We start from the raw sequence: 19,387 nt of genomic DNA, 5'->3' as shown, positions 1-19,387 counted from the left end.
AGAAAAACTGTAATACAGTGGATAAACAAAGCAGACAAGCCACAATAAGAGAGAAAATCCTCCAAGATGAAAATACTTGGAGGCTGGAGGTATTGGGAGAAAAGTAGAACACTGTTTGCCTTGATCCTAGGCATTTACTTATGGCCACTGTTGGAGACAGGATGCTAGGCCAGACAGAAAGCCGGTGTGGAGCAGCAGGCTCTCCTGATGGCCAGAAAACAGAAGAAGACGATTTCATGAGAATGCAAACATTATCTTGGTTCTGTTAACAACAACATTTTTTGCTTGGAAGACCAAGTGACGCTTCGTAAAACAGAAATATGTGTGTTTATCACAGTGTGCCTCTACCACTTAGATGTGCCTATGCTTGCAAGTTAGATTTAAAACAGATTTCCATGCTTATAAGGGCATTTAGGAGGAACTTGGACTTCCACATCAAAAACTCTAATCTTGAAAAACATCTGCTTAAACACCATCTCCAAGCTCCTTGGTCACATCACATTTTAAACTGTCAAATTTGCCAGGGAACCTGTTGGACTTGCCTAAAATGGCTCCAGCTTGACAGAGCAAAGGAGCTCCGAGTGGAGCTGGCACCTCAGGCAAACGTTCGACACGCCAAGCCTCAGGCTTGGTGGGAGAGGAAGGGACCGAGGCAGAGCGGATAGGCTTTCCCTTGCTGGTCGACCATGCAAAGAATTAATTGGAGACTAAGGTAAAAACAGAGCACAAAAGGGACAGCGAAGCTATCATCTTGAGAGTCTGGTCCTCAAAAGCAAGGCGGGGAAGAGACCTACTTCTGCATTTCAGAAGAGACAGAGCAGGCTGCGAGCAGACGGGTGCAGGACTACCTTCCCCCTCTGCCCTTCCCGGCAGCAGCCCCCGGGCCGGGCCCCCCTGCGCCGAGCGCGGGCTCAGCCTTCCCGTCGTTTCGGGCCACCGCGCCGAGACGCCCAACTAACTTCAGAGACTGCAGACCGAGGGGAACAACGTGTGGACCACAGGCGTCTCTTCTCCCGCCCTTCAATGGCGCTAGCCCTCGCCAGTAAATATCCCCGACAAATAACACCTCCCCGGCAGAAGGAAGCTGTGCCAGCGTCATTTCTAGCATTCACTTTTCTTCTAAATGCACCGACTCAGGCTCTCGTAATACACAGAAAATTGTGAAGATGCGAGCTCTACTAACACAGAACAATAAATATTTTAGACAGTAGTACGTTTACGCAATCCTGTTGCATTACATACACTGGATTTCTCTGTGATCCTTCATGCTGTTAGAACACCTGTATTCAGCACAGTAAAAGCGGAACCACTTGATTTTTACTTCACATTATATATATATAATATAAAATATAATAGAAATGTAATATATATATAAAACACATGCACGTATTTGTGTTTCCATCACCAACTACCGTATCAGTAATTTCTTCAGACACCATAAGAGCTCTCTAGTTTGTGTCAACAAGCACAGCCCCCCCCAAGTAAAGGGCAGCTGGCACCAAGACCAGAGGCATTAAATTGTCGCTGGCGTCAGGACCACGGCTGCTGACCCCAGTGTGAAACCTGCCTTTCTGAGTAAATCCCAGGTCATCTTCATTTCTTTATTCCAGATGTAACCGCTTCAGGAAAAGGGACTGCCTCGGGCGATGTGTCTGCACGCTGCCTGTCCCAGCAGAGCTGCGATGCTGCCTGGCCCCATACACAGGCAGCGAGTAAACCAGCAGCCACCAAGGCAAGTTCCCTAAGGAGACGCCTGCGACCCGCCCCGGTTCGGCAGCCTGGCCTTGGCTAACAGCCGAGCAACGTCCCAGCTAATCCAGTGGTAACTCTCACGCTTTCGCAATGATTAATGTAGTGGGCATATCTATACTGCGAGTGTTGTGGTGCTCTACATACAGTACTGTACGTGTGCATACGGCGAATGTATTCACACTGTAAATGCTGACATCCGCTGTAAATCCACTGTTGCTGACATGGATTTATTGTTTAATAAATTACGGGTCGGATTTTGAAAGGCAGCCAGTGCCCGCTCTGTTCTCCTTGAAGTTACCAGGAAAAGTCTCTCTTGACTTCAGCGGAAAAGTTAGAGGAACACTCAGAATTTTTTTTAAATCCTAACTTACATGGAGATGTAAAAGCTTACAAAATGGGTATACACAAATGTAAATTGCTCAAACAATTCTTTAAATTTACCTCAGAAAATAATTTTGCAGTTTGCAGGTATTTCACTTCAAAGCCACAGCAGACATGAAAGCCAAGAGGAGCAGAGAGAGAGAACTGAGATTCATGACTCTCTTTGTTTCTTAAATCTGGACATAATGCATAATGTTTGAGTCTTAACCTACACCTGAAGTATAACACACGGCAGCACAATGTTTCTTACAGCAAAAGGAGCTATATCTTGTAGCAGTAACTTATAAAACTTAAGTAACATGAATAATTAAGAGGCGATTAACAGAAATATTAAATAAATAATATGTTGCATTAAAATAGCATCACATATAGGTTTTAAAACTCTTAACAGAGAGTGTAAGGAATAGTAAAGCACTTAGAGCAAATAATTTTTACCTTCACCAAATAATCTAACAGTTTAGTGTGTTTAAAGAAGTAACTACCATACACCCGTACTTTCAACATGACAGAATCTGAGAGGCTGTATATAGTTTTCTGTACTTAGAAGAGGAAGTACCATATCCTAACGCTACAGACATTCTTCCCAAACACTGGGTTTTCTTAAGGGCAACTTACAACAGCAGTTTTGTTAAATAAATAAGGATCAAAATTGCTACCTTTGGTCATGCTGAGCTCCCTTTACTCAGGACCTGATCGTGCACGTAAACTCAAGGATGGCATGAAGAGCAAGTACAAAGCCTTGGCTGCGCACCACAGCTCACAGGACCAAAGCCCGTCAGGACAAAACCCCATTTCCTCAAGAAATGCCCAATTCATTTCAGAAGTATCTCCCATCCAAACACTAACACACGCACCTAAGCGTGATCCTAAGTACCTGCGCGTTTAGGTACATCCAAGAAGCCATATCCCAGTGAAGAATAGTCTCTGTCATACTCCTGAGCCCTTTCACCGCCTAGATGAAAAAGAGCAGACGTCAGCATCTGCAATTGAAACGGAACGAATAGGATTTGCTTGTCCTACCTGGGAGCTATGATCAATGTATCTGGGGTTCAACCAGTCAGAACTCCTGAAAAGTTTCAGCCAAATTTTCCATGCAAAGGGCCAAAACTTTATAAGTTCCAACACACTAGTCTGCCAAAACACTGCATAATCCAGACTTGCAAATCTTTCACTCCTTCAGCATAAACACCCTGTCAGGCGACAGACAGGTTTAGATGAATGCCATCAGAACCAAGGATTATATTATTTCACTCCTGACCAAAATTAGGGTAATATATCACCAGAAACCTAGCCCTAGTGCACCAATGAACCCGTAACAAACCAACAGTAATAGCTGTAAGCAACATTATTAATATCTGACACTAACTGCTGAATGTAAATATGCTGGACCTTCCCTGCAATTTGATGCAACAGGAATGCATGCAGTGTGGGCATGTGGGTCCAAGTCACCTCTCTTTCACAAAGGAAGGAATTTGCATCACTAGATCATGTAGACCCAGGAGAAACATCAAGGGCAGGGAACAGTCTGACAATGAATATTCTGCCTCAAAATAAACTGATGGTGACTTAATAGCCTACTCCCACCTCGCATAATCTGCTGCCAATAAGGCTATGAATGAATGAATGAAACTTCTGCACCAGAAGAGTAAGACACTTTCTGTGTGATACTGGGCACTGAAAAAACAAAAAGTTTGTCTAGTAAAGCTATATAGGAGAACAGAACTGAAGATTTCTATTTTTCATTATGTAAATTGAACAGTTTATAGGACAAAGGTCTGTTTCATTTTCCATTATTGTAATTTATACTTTAAAAAAAAACAAGAGCTTTGCATGAAACACTCTTTGCAGGTTCTTTTTCAAGTGGGCTATGTTAAAAACATCTCCTGTTAATATTTTCAATATTGTTACCCAGTAGCTCTAGAAAGATCTAAATTTTCAAGTACTTTTGCTCAAAGAAAAGGCTGTATGTGAAGGGAGCAGACAACCTAGCTGAGTCACACTGGTTCCAAGTAAAAGTACAGAGTATTTGATGACAAATGTGAACTATACGTCCCAAAACCAGTGCTGTGCCACATACCTAAGGAACGACATAAGGAAAATTTTCAGAAAGCAGAAATACCAGTTTCCTTCTGTTTACTTTCTGTAGTGTAGTGAAGACGTAATTACCCATGAATGGTACAAAAGGCTGGTTTGAATCTACGATTTTTTCTGAAATGCTTCCAAAATACCCAAACGCAGCAAGGCCCTAAATGAGAACTTCAACATCTCAAGAACATCAATCTTTTGTGAGACTCTTACAGGTTATGTTTTGAGTTGCAGCTGATAATCAGAAGCGGAGAAAAACCTATCTAAAAAGTTGAAGTAGTCTCAGAGGAAAGGGGTGGAAGGAATAGAGATTTGCAGAAAGATCTTTCAAATACCAATTCAATTTTTTAGACATCAGTGGATTTTGTGTGCACGATGATCTTCAACAGGCAAAACGGTACAGTAGTGGTCATCCTTTTAAGGTACAACCTAAATCAATATTCTCAAAGATTTCTCGGCCATCTGAAATACATATGGGCTTTTTTTCCATTTTTGCAATGTTACAGATATTTCTTCTACTTTAAAAAACAACAAACGTTTAAGTCAAACTAAGCTCTCAAAAAAATTACCTTCTGATAACAACCACATGCTAAATGGCAGTTGTACAGGCACTGCAGTAAGAGATTACTCATATCTGCAAGTAGAAAGCATTTATCAAAATTAGAGTCTTATAAGCCATCATACATAAACCTATAGAAAAATCAATGCCCATGGCTTATATTAGCAAGGAGCAATGAATTATTACTTATCCAGCAGATAACAGAAGCTTGCTTTTCCTGTAAAAATTCAAAGCCCTTCAAACCATACCCAAAGCCCTTAGAAGTCAGTGAAGGCTTCTCACTGACTTCCATGAGCTTTGGCTGACACCCATAGTCTGTCCTTAATCTTGGCAGCAAATTCTATCACTTCTTTCAGAGAAAATCCAGGGGTTGCTTTAAGTGTGTCTAATCCATGAGGACAAAACTTTAATGAGTTTCTAAATTTATATCTTTAGAAGCAATATATATAGATAGATATACTATAAAAAACCCTGTGACCTAGAATCTATTCCAAACCACTGCTCTTCTTTTCACTGGCTCTGCTCACTCTCCCGAGCCAAAGTCTCTAGATCAAATTCATCTCACACACCTGGGCTAATGGACAGAAAATATACTCTAACTCTCTCGCCACATAGAAATAAGGTTTTTACCTTATCCCTCAAAAACAGCAAAGGGCTTGAGCTCTGCAGACCCATTATCACCTCAGGGAAGCTATCACCACATCTGGCTGCAGATGTAAGTCAGCAAATAGCTACTTACATTAATCATCATCATATGATTTGACATACAGCTTGCTAACTCGGTGTGCGCATGCATGTGCAGGTATATATATAAATGTGTGTATCAATATCTATATTATAATTAATCTGCACTGTGATCACTTCCCAGCACTAGGGGAGGGAAGGTTTCACCTTCCAACGAATAAACACATTTTTAACCAATGAGGCAAGCGTGGGAATGGTTATTTCCTGTCTGTCCGAGCAAATGAAAACCATTCAGGACATTCACAAGAGAAATTATCCTTTCCACACTGGGAGATGGCAACAAAATTGCTTTGCGAGTTGAATGACTAAGCCCTTTCCTGATCAACTTAAGGGAGTAAACAATTAAGCCAAATAAATAAGCACTAAAACACTGGGAACATAAACTATTTCATAGCGATTCATAGTTTAAGCTAGTTCCATCAACCCGTGGGCTGTACGGTTACAAATGACTAGCTATGTCTCATTCCAGCTGACTCCTTATTTCCTTTTACTTAGTAGCTTTTAAATGAAAGCGATTTTCTCTTAGAATGACTTAAATGGCAGAATGCTTAAAAAAAGTGTATTTTATTAATTACATTTTTCAGAAAACTGCCTTGATTTGGCAGAAAAAATATTATCTGCAATTTATTAAGCTTGACTCTACAGTTCATTGGCCACCTGAAGTTGCCTGTTTCTCTCTCCATTAACTACAGAGGGAGCCTTGGGTGACTAAGCTCCCAGCTTTCGCAGTTGGGAATGGGAAGAGAGATGGGAGGAATACAGCCTTCAATTCATCAGACTTGCCAGAAAGATTCAGAGACACCAGTCACTACTGAGCCATTACTCTTCCCTAGGCTTAAAAAGCATAAAAGAAGATTTCTAGGGTCTGGAAAAAAAAATCGGGAAATTGAAACTATATTTGAACTGAAATGTACTTGTCCAATCGCCTTCTGAATTCCCCACCTCCATAAATTCTTGTTCAGTAAAGGACCACAGACAAAACATTTCACGTGGATTACTTTAGTTTTTACCAACCTGATGTGCGACTTCAGCTAGGGTTACTGGGATGCCTGTCTTAACTATGGAGACCACATAATAAACCTAAGCGCTCAGCATTCCCCTCGACTCTTTTGGTTTTCCAACAGAGAAAAATAATGTTATGTAAAGTGGTGGTGTTACACATTTGATGATTGGATGCTCACTAATGTAACACCCTGCTTAGTGAATAAAAATATGTATTTGTGTCTGAAATGCCATCTTCCGTAATCACTAAACCATATGTTTGATGGAAGTTAGACTCTTTTTTCAGGGCAAGGGCTATACTTCAAATTTTCTGCAACTCTACAACCATACATGAAATATTTGTTCCCAGCAAGTATGCCCACATAAAGAATCACAGCAAGTAACATTTGGGTTAGACATTCACCAGACCTTTATAAGGGTAACAGCAAAGCAATGATATAGACAGCCTGAGGAGACTGTGAAATCTTCAGCATTGGAGATCTGAAGAAAAGGCTGGAGAAATACTTGCCAGGAATAGCTGAGAAAGAGTTGATTCTGCCTTAGTCAGGCAGATGAGCCAAGGGACCTCCGAGAGTCTCTTCCACATGAATCTTCTACGGTTTTCTTTGTGTGTATGTGGGTGCCTGACAGCATGACATCATTTCCAGATGAGAGATATTAGTTTTAGGAAAAATAAGAATTCAAAGAAATGAGGCATTGAGTAGGCCTTTGGGAACAGTAACAGGCTTATCCTTGATACTCACTGTCCATCCTGAAGGTGGTTTAATAAAGGGCAGGATATTGCACAGCATAAAACGAAAGAGAGAAAACGCATAAGAACTTCTTGTGTTCCACTGGGTTGGTTTATAATTTGGCAGGTCTCTAATTTAAAGGAATTGAACAGTACTTTCTAGGCAGACTTTATCAACCTGAAAACAATAATATCCTACTCTAGTACCTAGGGTTTATTACATTTCTAGCAAAACGACAAATGAGAGCAAACAGGAACCTTTCACTCGTTTCTACCCAAGAACTTAAATTCCTTCACTGACCCATTTTCACAGTCTACAGGAAACTACAGAGCAAAATCTTTTACTTAGTCCCATTTTTATTTAATTTTTAAATACATTTTATTTACCTTACCTTAAAGTGAATAAACCAAAGCTGGTAAACAGCTGGGCGAGGGGGCCAATGTATGGAAAGAGGAAGATAATTTACTGTGTTTAGTTATTTCTGTGTAATTTTTACACTGTGTATGTATATGTGAACAATGAACTATGTATTTATGATCACACCGATCATTAGAGTTGCTTGGTGTAGCTCTCTCTGCATCCCTTTTTTGCTGTTTTTCTAGTGTTTATCGTCTTTGTGGAAAAGACAATATTCCTTTGTGTTTCGACAGTGCTGGACGCTTTGGGGATGCCACCACAATCTAGCTCATATCTGTCCCCTTAGAACTCGTTGGCTGACACCTACAAGGCTCATTGAGTAAAAGAGAGCAAGAAAGGCCAAAACAAAGCAGCAGAAGTGCAGCAACGAACACTTGCCGCAGCAGAGGAAAAAGTACAAATCTGACTAATTCAGTCTTCTGCGTTCGTAAGCAGATTCGGATATTGCTCTCAAGGCTTGACCTGGAATAAGTTACGACTACATCAGAAAAAGAGCATGTACCAGGACTGCAGATGACATAGGTCAAGAAGATGTAATTTGATGTTATCACACCCTTTGACTCGTAATGGTGATAAAATAGTTACTATTGAAGTTTTGACCTTTTCCCATCTGGGGCCAGGCAGAATCCTAGGAGGAAAACCCTGTCTTTTGTAAAAAAAAAATAAAAAAAAAAAAAATACGGGGTTGTAGAGGAGATACAGAGGGGAGATTTTGTCTCAAAAATATTAAGAAGAAATTTAAAATAAGAGTATACTAGACATCTGAAAAATAGGGATTTTTCCATCTCTGCATACTCTCTGGGCAAAAAGCTTTGGGAAACCTCTATTCCACTGCTGTCCTGCCAAGACAGCTACGGAAATATAGACTGGTTCTTACTGAATTCAGCAGCAGGCCCAGTGGTAAAGCAGGGGAGCTTGCAACTTAAATCCTGCTCTGTCTCCCGGGAGCATAAATCGTACTGGCTTTTGCTCAGCCACCAAATAAGAAATTGGTGCCTCCTTCAATACTTCACCACTTATCCTCTTTCCTAGCCAGCTTGCGTTCAGTACGAAGAGTCCAAAGGCAGCTGACAAGCGACACTGCTTCCTCTTCCAGCTCTAGCATCTGCCTTGCCCTTCTGGGCCATGCACCAGGATGGTCTTGAGAGCAGCAGCTGGCAGTGTTTGAATCTACCCCTTCAGCCCTGATCAGTAGCACTGTCCAGCGCTGTTACTGCTGTCCTTGCAGATGCCAGATGAGACACCACCGCATCGCTGGGGTGCAGAACTGGCGGGGGCAGGGACTAAAACCTCCAACCAAACACCTACTGCACTCTGCCCTTCTTCCTTTTTGGTCCTCCAGCTTTTGTCCCGTTTGATCCTGCTGAACACATAATAAGTAAATAATGCCTTTCTCCCATTTGCAGATACTGCTAGAGGGCTTCTCCCTTGTCCTTGTTTCATGTTGACTTTTATTCAATCTCTTTCATAACTCTTCAGTCACATTTTCATATAAAAATGTGCACATCTGTAGGATTTAATCCATATGGTGTTATTTCTGTACATATAGCCTAAACAACATTTCTGCTTGCAAATTCCCTTAATTATAACCATCCACTAGCACTAAAATAAGCCACAGTACCTAATGCTCATAGTCTTCAATCACAACATGCTCAGTATGAGCTCACTTTGTGTGCAGACCAAATGATCCAGACCAGCTCTATCTATGCTGCATAGACAGGCAGACTCTTCTGCACTTAGGGCTCCTCACCAGGTGAGCAAGTTTCTGTGCACGACAGTAATCGATTCAAAAAAAACAGGTAATACAAACAATTGGTGGAATAGCACTTCAGGATGAAGTGAAGATCCAGAATAAAAGACTACATACAGCCTTGAAGTGGACAAACTAACTGGCTGTTTCAGGGACACAGCAATTATCACACTGAAGAGCTGAAGTCAGTCTAGTCTCTACCAGTGATTGGATCAAGATGCTGCAGAGCAACAGGCAAACACTCCACCACAGGCTCATGCAGGTTCATTTGCCCCTGTCGGTAGGGAGCATGTCTTGTTCTTTACTGGACAGAAGCAAACAAAATCCTGAAATACAGTTATTCTAGAGCAAAGTTTATTCCATTTAATTATGACGACACTGGACATTCCTAATATCCACGTCTGAGTCTTTTTTCAAATATAACTACATTTTAAGCATTGACAACTTCTTTGGGTAGTAAATTTTATTTATATATTTAAACAACAGATGTAGATTTCTTTCATTGATTTTGAATTTCCTGGTTTTGAATTTCATGGAGTATCTCTTATCTTTTCTATAAGAGAAGCAGAAAAAAGCTCCAAACTGTATTCTGCAGTTATTCATGCTTTACATATTTTCAATCTATTTTCTCTTCTTCCTCTCCTCAAAGATTAAAAACCTTTTCTCAATTGCCCTTCACTGAATCTTTTTCATGAGACGGAGATGACCAGAACTTCACATACTATTTAAGATAAGACTTATACAGAATATACATGTATTATCATATTCTCCATAGCATTCAAGGTCCCATGCAAGCTAGCATCGCCTTCACGTTTTCTAACCAATGCCACACGAGAATATGACCTCATTCAGCTGCAATGCCCAGGTTCAATAGCAGTATTGATGATGCCATGACTTTAGAGCTATGAAAAGTATCTTAGTTATTTCACATCCCTGTTAAAATTATCCTAGCTGGACAGTATGGCTGTCATATTCAGGCCACATATCGTGGCCTTGTGCTCTTTAGTCTCAAGAATCCAAATAAACGCCAGCCTCTCTCCCTAGCCTGCATAATACCTTTCTTAGGCACAGGTTTCCATCACTCTTTACAGGATATGCAGTCCTGGAACAACACAACTCCCATTTAAGCCACTACAGTAGTTTAAGTTCACCATATACAGAATTTATCGCTCTGAAGACAAGTTGTATCCTTGGTCTTTTAGTGATCTATCACTGAACTGTGATGAAAGCATTAAAGATGCAATCATTTCCCACACTTGATATCCTATAAGAAACAAGTGCACCAAATTTCAAGATTTTAAATTAATGCAAACGTGTAAATGATTCATATCAGTCATCTTGGTAAACATGTCTAGTGTATGGCATCTGGTGTTAACCATTTCTCCTATCATCAAGCTCCAACATGTAACTAGCTAGCTAGAGTCATTGATCCAACACTGTCAACCCTAGCTTCTCACAGAAAGAAAACAACAGTAACATATAACGCTCTAGGTAACAGGGGTATCCACAGCTTCCCCATGAGCAAGCAATTCACACCACCAATGAAAGTATCATGTATGTCATTAAAAATGGAAGAGGGTTAACTAGCACTAGCAAGACAAATCCCAAGATGAAATGTTTTTCAATATGTTGCTTGATACAATATGATGACTTTGCATCAAATTTTTGTGGAAAAATTATATTCAAGTAAGCTGATCATGAATAAATTTGTTCTGCTGTGGAATTTTTCCAGGCATGACTCATGTATTAAGCAAACACTATCCACAATGTGTTTTTACTCCTAAAGGCATTTGAATCTTTTTTCTAAAAAGAGACAGAAGGACAAATATTTGAGACTTCCTCCAGGGGCAATCTTTGTTCAATTGCTACTTTTCCACTGGCTTTTACCTGCTGTACTCACACCTTCATTGTGAATTCTGCAGAGGTTCCCTCTGTTCTCTTTCACATGTCATTCTCTTTTCAGGTGCCCACCATTGATCTAAAGACAGCTTTTCTTATTCGGTAAAAGGGCAACTGGAGGCAGAGCAACAGTTTAACATTTTCGGTTCCAGTCCTGCTCTGTAGTCAATTTAATCTCATCACCTGCTTCACGCTCCTTTCATTCCTCTTGTTCAGAAACCCATAGACACACGGCAAGAGCTATCCAGAGGCAGAGTGAAACGGCATGCAGCAGGGGCTTAGAGCTGAACCAAGAAAAATTAATTCCAACAAAGGTCAAGTTTTTCACCAGAGGTAACAGAGGGTTCAGTATTGTACTAAAGCGCCCCAAACAAAAGAGCAGCACTTTCTGCATGGGCACTTACAGTACAAACACCTGATCTTCAGGTGACAGACACTGCTCGAATCCAGGCAAGGAGTAGTATTCCTCCTCAGTTGCTCTTTGCAGTTTTATAGTCAAGGTCCCAAAAAACAACCGGTCACTAAGAGCCAGCGCCAGCGAGGAATCAAGTACTTCACACTCACCTGCGAGGTCAGTACTTTGGTGGTAGTGGAGTCTTCTCTGCTGGAATTTGTAGATATTACGCCAGTTGTTCCTGCTGACAGTCCGCAGAACTGGTACAGCAAGAACCAGTGACCGGAGGGAGCATACGCAGGTGCCAGGTGGGAGACCTGCTCTTCCAGTCCCCAGGCCAGCCTTACTAGCGAGGATCAGAAGGCAGAATGAGGAACTTAAAGAAAAGGAGGTAAATGCCTTACATTCACATTGACCAAGTCTCCTTTCCTTTGACCTAACATGGTCCAAAATGAGAGTAAGGACCATCCTGACAGCAAGGGCAGGAAAGTTCAGGTAGCCACCTGTGCTACACACACTTCCAGGTGTAAATCAAAGGCAGAGTAACATAGAGGCAGTTCTAACTAAGAGATGGGTCCTACTGTTTTACCCTGCTACAGTGTCTGCATCCTGCCTTCCCCTGTTTTGAAGGGAACAGATAACTTCCCGTCAGGATACCCAGGAAGGCTGAGCTACATCCATACGTGCAGAGCTCGAAGCCCTCCTGCCAGCCTGGCTGCCACTGCACCCCGGAGGGCTCAGTCGCCGAGCCAGCTCACACCAGCGGCATTGCACAGCCCTCCTAGTCAGTCTTCTGCTGCAGGAACCATCAAAAGCTCCACAGGACAAGGACGGGGGCCCTGCTGAATCAGAAAACAGTTCTATCTTGCCAGTACCTTCTCCTCTAGGTAACTGCAGATTTTGGCTGCCTGCAGACCACCTGGGAGAAGGTAAGCTGTGCTTCTGTGCTGTATAGCACAAAACAGCTTTCACAGAGACAGTATTTTTCTGCTCAGATGTCCCCTCGGTTGAGAGAGGTTTCTAGCAACCCACCTATCCCACTATCTGTAAAATGTTGGATGTCCTATTTTAACCCAACAGAGATGCTTCTTGCCTTGTCTAAAGTTTTCCTTTATCATTCCTAGGAGATGCTGGAAAGCCTGCTGTCTTCTAGTGAGCTTTAGTTTTAAACCTTTAAGGCACAATACTGAAAATTAATGGTGTTAAATTATAAGACGAATAAAAATAGCAGCTGATAAAATTCCCTGTAAAAGTGAAATACAGCTTACCCTTCTTGCAACTTCACATGCAGCTTACATTTCTTCATAAAGCCTCAGAAAAGGCCAGGAGACAAACTATTTATCAGGAACCATCAAGCTAGATTTTCAAGTCAGGCTAAAAAAATCCCAAGGGAGCTGTTCGCTTATAACTAAAATTACCCATGAAGTAGGGTTTGGAGCTTAATTTACTTATCTTTGAACCCCAAAGCAGAATGTTCAAAATCAGAAAACTCTGTTCACAATTTAATTCACCTTATTTTTAAAGTCCTTCTGCAGCATCGATCAGCTTGCATTTGCTATCAGGCCTTCGTTGTGCATCAGACTATAAAATACACATGTGGCCCTTTGCAGGCTGTCAGCTCATTAAGGAGAGGGCGTTAAAAGCTACAGCACTGTTGGGACACCCTCCAAACTATATGTTTGGACATGTCATTAAGCACTTGTAGAACAGCTAAGAGATGACTGAATTGGTCTACATGTACAAATACCTTTTTGCATAGGCTTCTACAGATGAGGCAGACAAGCAAGAGTTTGGAGCCAGCCATGAATACCAGGTGCCATGGCAATAGAATGAAGTGGTTAAAAAAGCATTAGAAATATTGCCATATTCGCTTTATGGCAGTGGTCTGGAACCAAACCCACAATATCTCTGAGGTATGCCTGCAGTCATATTCATAGTCAAGCAAGTCCATGTTAGGTACACGGAATTCCTCCCCCCCCCCCCCCCAAAAAAAAAAAGGCAGCTCCGTAGCGGTCTGTGCTTAGCCTGAGGTTAAGGGAGGTATACTATTCACTGCAATGACAGAAGAGTTACCTCAATGCTGTATCCAGTTCTGCATACAGCATGGCTCATCATTTTCTTCCCTCCTCACTACAATGTCTTTACATTTTTAAAACTCTTTCATGAAGAATAGGGAAAAAATGAAAACAGCAAGAAAGATGTATTAATACAAGTAACCAAAAAGCCTCTCTTTCCTGGCTATTACTAAATTGGATTAAATGATCTCCTGCAATCAGAGCCACCTCTTACTGGAAAAAGGAGAAATGAAGAAATGGTTCTGAGATGAGAACTGACCTTAAGAAAAATATCATTATTGCCTTCTTTCTCCAAAATGTTAAACATAGTCAAGTCTGTCTTGATTTCATCAAGATACTCCCTAGGCAAGAGAAAAGATTCCAAAAATACTACAAACACTACGACTATTTGCACTGCAACATATTCCCAGACACTTTCCTTGCGATCTACTCCTTCTGACATGACATTCAGAACATCACTAGAGCTCAGTATCAGGCCGTGTCATTCAGCATCTGGCGTTGCAGCAATTATTGAGTTACTGGGATTGAACGCCTTTCCCCGACTAATCCACACGGACTGAGGCTACTCAGCAGGAGAATTTGACTTCTGAAGACAACACTGATCTTTCTACACTTCAACACAGGATGTGTTTCTAGGTCCTGCACGTTTAGCATAACTCAAACCAGCCACAGTAGGAATTTCAACGAGTAGATTATTAAAGCACTGGCATTCTGCAACTGCTATTTACTTTCAGAATACCTGCTATTAATGTCTTCTGTCTAAACAAACATCACCATCACTGCTCCCAGCGCTTCCCAGTTTTCTCCCCTCTTCTTCATCACACTACAATTTCCTTAAAGCTTGACTATAAGTCTTCTCATCATTTTAACTAGTCATTGCATTGTGTGTAAGGAATACTGAGCATCAACTAGATCTTGCACTTTTTCTTTATTCTCCTGCTCTTCTCAGACTTTTATGATTCCTGCTGGCATTGCTTGCCTAGGAAATCTCAGATCTGGAAAAGGATTTCAGTTTCTCTAAGAAAATGGAAAAAAAGAAAGAAAGAAAGAAAAGAAATATCCCATCAAATCAATTGCCTTACTTAACTCATATTAATCAGTCAAATGCATTGGGGTGCTTTCTTTGCAAGAGCTCTAGTTTTTCTTCTTTCTAGATTAAGAAGAACCAATGCTTCCTCTAAACTGCGTGTCAGCCTAAGCAGGTGTAGAGACAACGCGACTTCATCCACACTAATGGATTTGGTCCTACTTTGTTTTGGACTTCCAATACAAGACAGACATTGACAAACTGGAGCGAATCCAGGGAGGGCCACCAGAATGGTCACGGGGCTGGAACACAGGGCATATGAAGGAAGCGGGGTTGTTCAGTCTGCAGAAGAGAAGGCGAAGGGGGTCTTACTGCTGTCTATGACTACCTAACAGGTGGTTACGGAGGAGATGGAGTCAGACTCTTCTCAGATGCACGGGGAAAGAATAAAAGGTTCCGAGCACAAGGTGCATCAAGGGAAATTCTGATGAGCTATTAGGAAACAAAATTCACAATGAGGGTGATCAAATGCTTGGCCAGGTTACCCAGAGAGGCATGCAATCTCCACCCTTGGAGATACTCGGAGCGCTACTGCACGAGGCCCTGAGCACCCTGAGCTAAGCTGGTCCTGCTTTCAGCAGGAGGTTGGACTAGAAACCTCCAAAGGTTCCACCAAGCCTAAACTAGTCTGTGTTTTTACGATTCCACCCTGACATCACTGAATCAGAAGAGGCCCATTTTCCAGGCTACTTGATTCCTCCAGACAGTTCACTTCTCTCTACAATGAAAACTCACAACTAGTACAATATTTGAGTAGAATAGGCAGCTTGTAACTGGCACCTCACATTTAACCTTTCCTTTCCTCTCATACCAAGCAGGGTGATGCAGTCCTCTGCTCTGTTCCTGAGAATGATCAGGAAACATTAATCTCAAGAATGCTAATAAGCTCTTTTCTGTCAGTAACAAAGGACGTGGGAGGCATGGACCTTCTACTGTAAGGATCCAGGGCCTAGCGATCTGTGTTCAGGAATAAATCATCAGTGATTGTAAGGAAGCCAAGATCACATATGCTCTGCAAATGAACTAGGGCTAAATTCTGTCATGCGCATCAACAGCGTTCACACAGGAAGAAGCTCATCCATGCCTGCTGCCTTCTGACAAACACAAAACAAGATCGCAGAAGAGGAAGAACAAGCTTGAAGGTAAAGCTCCCAACCAGCTCCATGGAAAACACGATTCACTTGCAGCCCTGCCACAGGCCTTAGCCTGCAGCACTACCAACAAGATTGCCTGGTTACACGGAAATTGGAAAAGGTCTCTCCCAGGCTCTGCTTGTCACTGGGAAGCAGGTACCTAATTCTCAAAACTCACACTCACTTTCTCTGTACATCCTCAGCATTAGCTGCCACCCATCACCATCAGCGTATCTTCCACATAATAGGAGCAGAGATTCCACAGGGTTCAGGCACTCCGTGAATCCGAAGGATAAGAATGCTGCCTGGGGCAGTTTGCAGCCAGAAATCTATTCCTCACAGGTACTTACACCTAAACCAGGGCTGCAAATGCTCAAATGTGGCATTGTTCTGATCATGTAATTCAAAGCCCAAAAAAGTTTAACATTGCCTCGTTTTGTCATTTGAGGGTTTGAGCTACAACATTCTCCTGTCTTTTATTTCTCATTTTCTCACCCCGATGCTTAAGAAAGAAGTTAAACACTCATTTCAATTCATTTTCCTACCCTTAGAGGAATAACAAATAAAATTTGAATATGCAAAAAGCAAACAGAAAAACCCCATAGCTTCATCCCACTCTAGCAAGTACTTTATTAATATTGAGAAGCTCAATTTGAATTTATTTGGAATCCACGAGTCACAGTCACTAGTAAAATGACCTAGAGACTACAGTGATAACTCCCTTGCATTTCAACACAAAAGAAAACCTTCCACAATACACAATGTGAGCAAAACTTTTGGCTGAATATCATCATTTTCCTGTTTGCTTCAGCTACTACTTCAAGTGATGCTGTTGCTATTTTTCAGTGCACTGTCCCTAAGCAAATGGCTGCTCACACCATATAAGATAAAATTAAACAACAACAAAATATATATATATACACACACATATATATGTTTTCCACATTCATAGTCTTTTCAGGTCAATACATTCTCTGAACTATCTATCTAATGAACTACCCTGACATATTCTGGAACTCTTCTCCCTGTCCTCTGTAGCAATGGGAGAATGGAACCATTCATCAACATGACACAGCATGGCTTCCAAATATTGAGACATCTCGATGCAGTCAGCTGAGTAATATCGCTTTCTGCATCTCTGCTGTTGCTTTCAGCAATGATCTAGTAACAACCAGGGAAAGACAAAGCTGTGATAACTTTCCACAGGCCAGGTGAAAGCACACACCAGACCAGGTAAGGCACAATTATTCTGAGCTTCGTCTTCTAGCTCCCTAGGGAAAAGTTTTAGGGCTGCTTTCTTCTCACATGACTTTGCTGAATGCGCCATTTCTGACAACAACACATCCTAAGTACTTTCTTTCTCCACCACATTTTTGCCATTCCCTTGTCTATTCAACCAGGAAACACTAAAGCAAATCATATAGTACAAAGTACGTATTTGACATAAAGTGCAATATATCTTAAAGTATGCATCAAAACTAAATGCTGCCTTTGGATGCAAGCATAAAGCTTCTGCAAGTATCTAAGGGAAAGAAGTTTTTCAGGATTCAACTGAGACCACCAAGTACAAGTGCAATACTCAAGTTGTCTGAATTGCCAGAGTCAGAGGCTGGAAGCAGGCCTGTACTTTTTGGCAATACAGCACTTCATATGATGCAACACATGGCCCCAGTCAACACTCCTTTCTCTGGTATAGCAGGCAACAAAAGATCAAGCCATTAGTCCTTCATTGTTTTCTGTTCCAAGGTTTTATCCCCTATGTTTCGAGATGCTCTCTCATTCCATGCTGTCTGACAGCACTTTTAGCTTTTCAGAAGTTGGAATTATAAGAATTATTTGAAAAAGTAACATTTTGGATGCACATTCTGCTCTTGGCCAGAGGTGTTTTTTTTTTTTTTTTTTTAAACTTTTCTACCTGCTTGGCCTGTAGAACCATTTTAACTTTGCTAAAACTTCCAAAGAAGCAGCACTTTTACCAGCACTGAAATGCACTGCATCTTTCATGTCTTCAAATAAAAATTAAGCCCAGCCTGTCATCTGTTAGATCTTCCTGCAGAAGAGTGCTAGTTTGATTATCCTCTAACTAGACTTTGCTGGAGTGATCACAGGATCCTATCTAAAGCATAGTAACAAATCTTAGCGTCTCTTCCATCAGCAACCCTAATGTACTGTAAATGGCCATAGGCTTAAAACCTATGACTAGATTCAGCAAAATATTCACTACTATACATAATTGTAAATAAATAATAGAACCTTTTATTATTATTATTATTACTCACATTGTAAAGCAAGTCAGGAGTACACCATGGAGACAGAAGAGAAACTGCAGTAGTATTTACAAAAGCAGGCAGTAGAACATATTCCACCATTGACAACAAAGCCAATGTTGAGCGGTCCTGAAAGAGTTTGTGCCTTGAGCAGCCTGACAGATAACGCAGAACATCTACAGGCGATGCAGGAAGGCTATAGCAGAGGGAACAGCAGAAACTGGATCTTGATTTTGGCCAACTTTTTTCCCCACTATGACCAGACAGTACAATCCAGTACTAACATTGCCGAATTAGGATCATTTCGGAGAGCTGGTGAAGAGCCCACAGAGGCCTGGCTGTTGAGAAAGACACAGGAAACTATTTGTGACCTAAGATGCATTTCTTTAATATAAAAAGATTTTCCATAACTGAAGTTTCATGACTTCACATTCCAGAAGTCAATAATTTGAAATCATTGTTTTATGACTACACTGAGCTTAAGCTTAGTCTTTTAACACACACCCATGTTTACTGCACCATCAACATTCACTCATTTTTTTACAACTTTTTCCAGTGGTGAAGACTGGGATGCCAACAGCCCCTTAAAGAAACCATCTCTTTCATAACTACGCTTGTTCATCAGACAGTCAAGCCAGATGCAACTATGAGAGTCCAAATGCTGTTCATTCTGATAAATACAAGATGACACTGAAAAAAAGGGAGATGCGTAAAGAATAATCACGATCCTTTTTTACCCGGCAGAATATTCTCTGGTTTGTTGCACTACAGGGATTGAAACCTGTAATTTGCAGGATCACTTGGGAGCAGCTGGGAGTCACAGGGCACTGCAGCGGGTGGTTCTCAGGCAATCAGAGTAGGGGCAATTGCATAGTCACCAGGTACATATTGACTTCACCAGCCAGCATAAGCAGAAATCCAGCTCAGATATTTTGAAATGCTTTAACACGGATTTTTTTTGAAGACATATAGTCAGAGAGGAAACAGCATTTCCAACAACAGGACAAAGAAGAGTTTTTCCCACAAAGGCAATGATCTCTTCCAGACACAGTCTCAGACTACTTCCACTCTCAGCAGGTATTTTTGCTTATAATTAGATCTATTTGAACTT

The sequence above is a fragment of the Apteryx mantelli genome, chromosome 3 (assembly GCF_036417845.1).
Source record: "Apteryx mantelli isolate bAptMan1 chromosome 3, bAptMan1.hap1, whole genome shotgun sequence".
NCBI classification, from domain to species: Eukaryota; Metazoa; Chordata; class Aves; order Apterygiformes; family Apterygidae; genus Apteryx; species Apteryx mantelli.
This window is presented reverse-complemented; position numbering follows the sequence as displayed.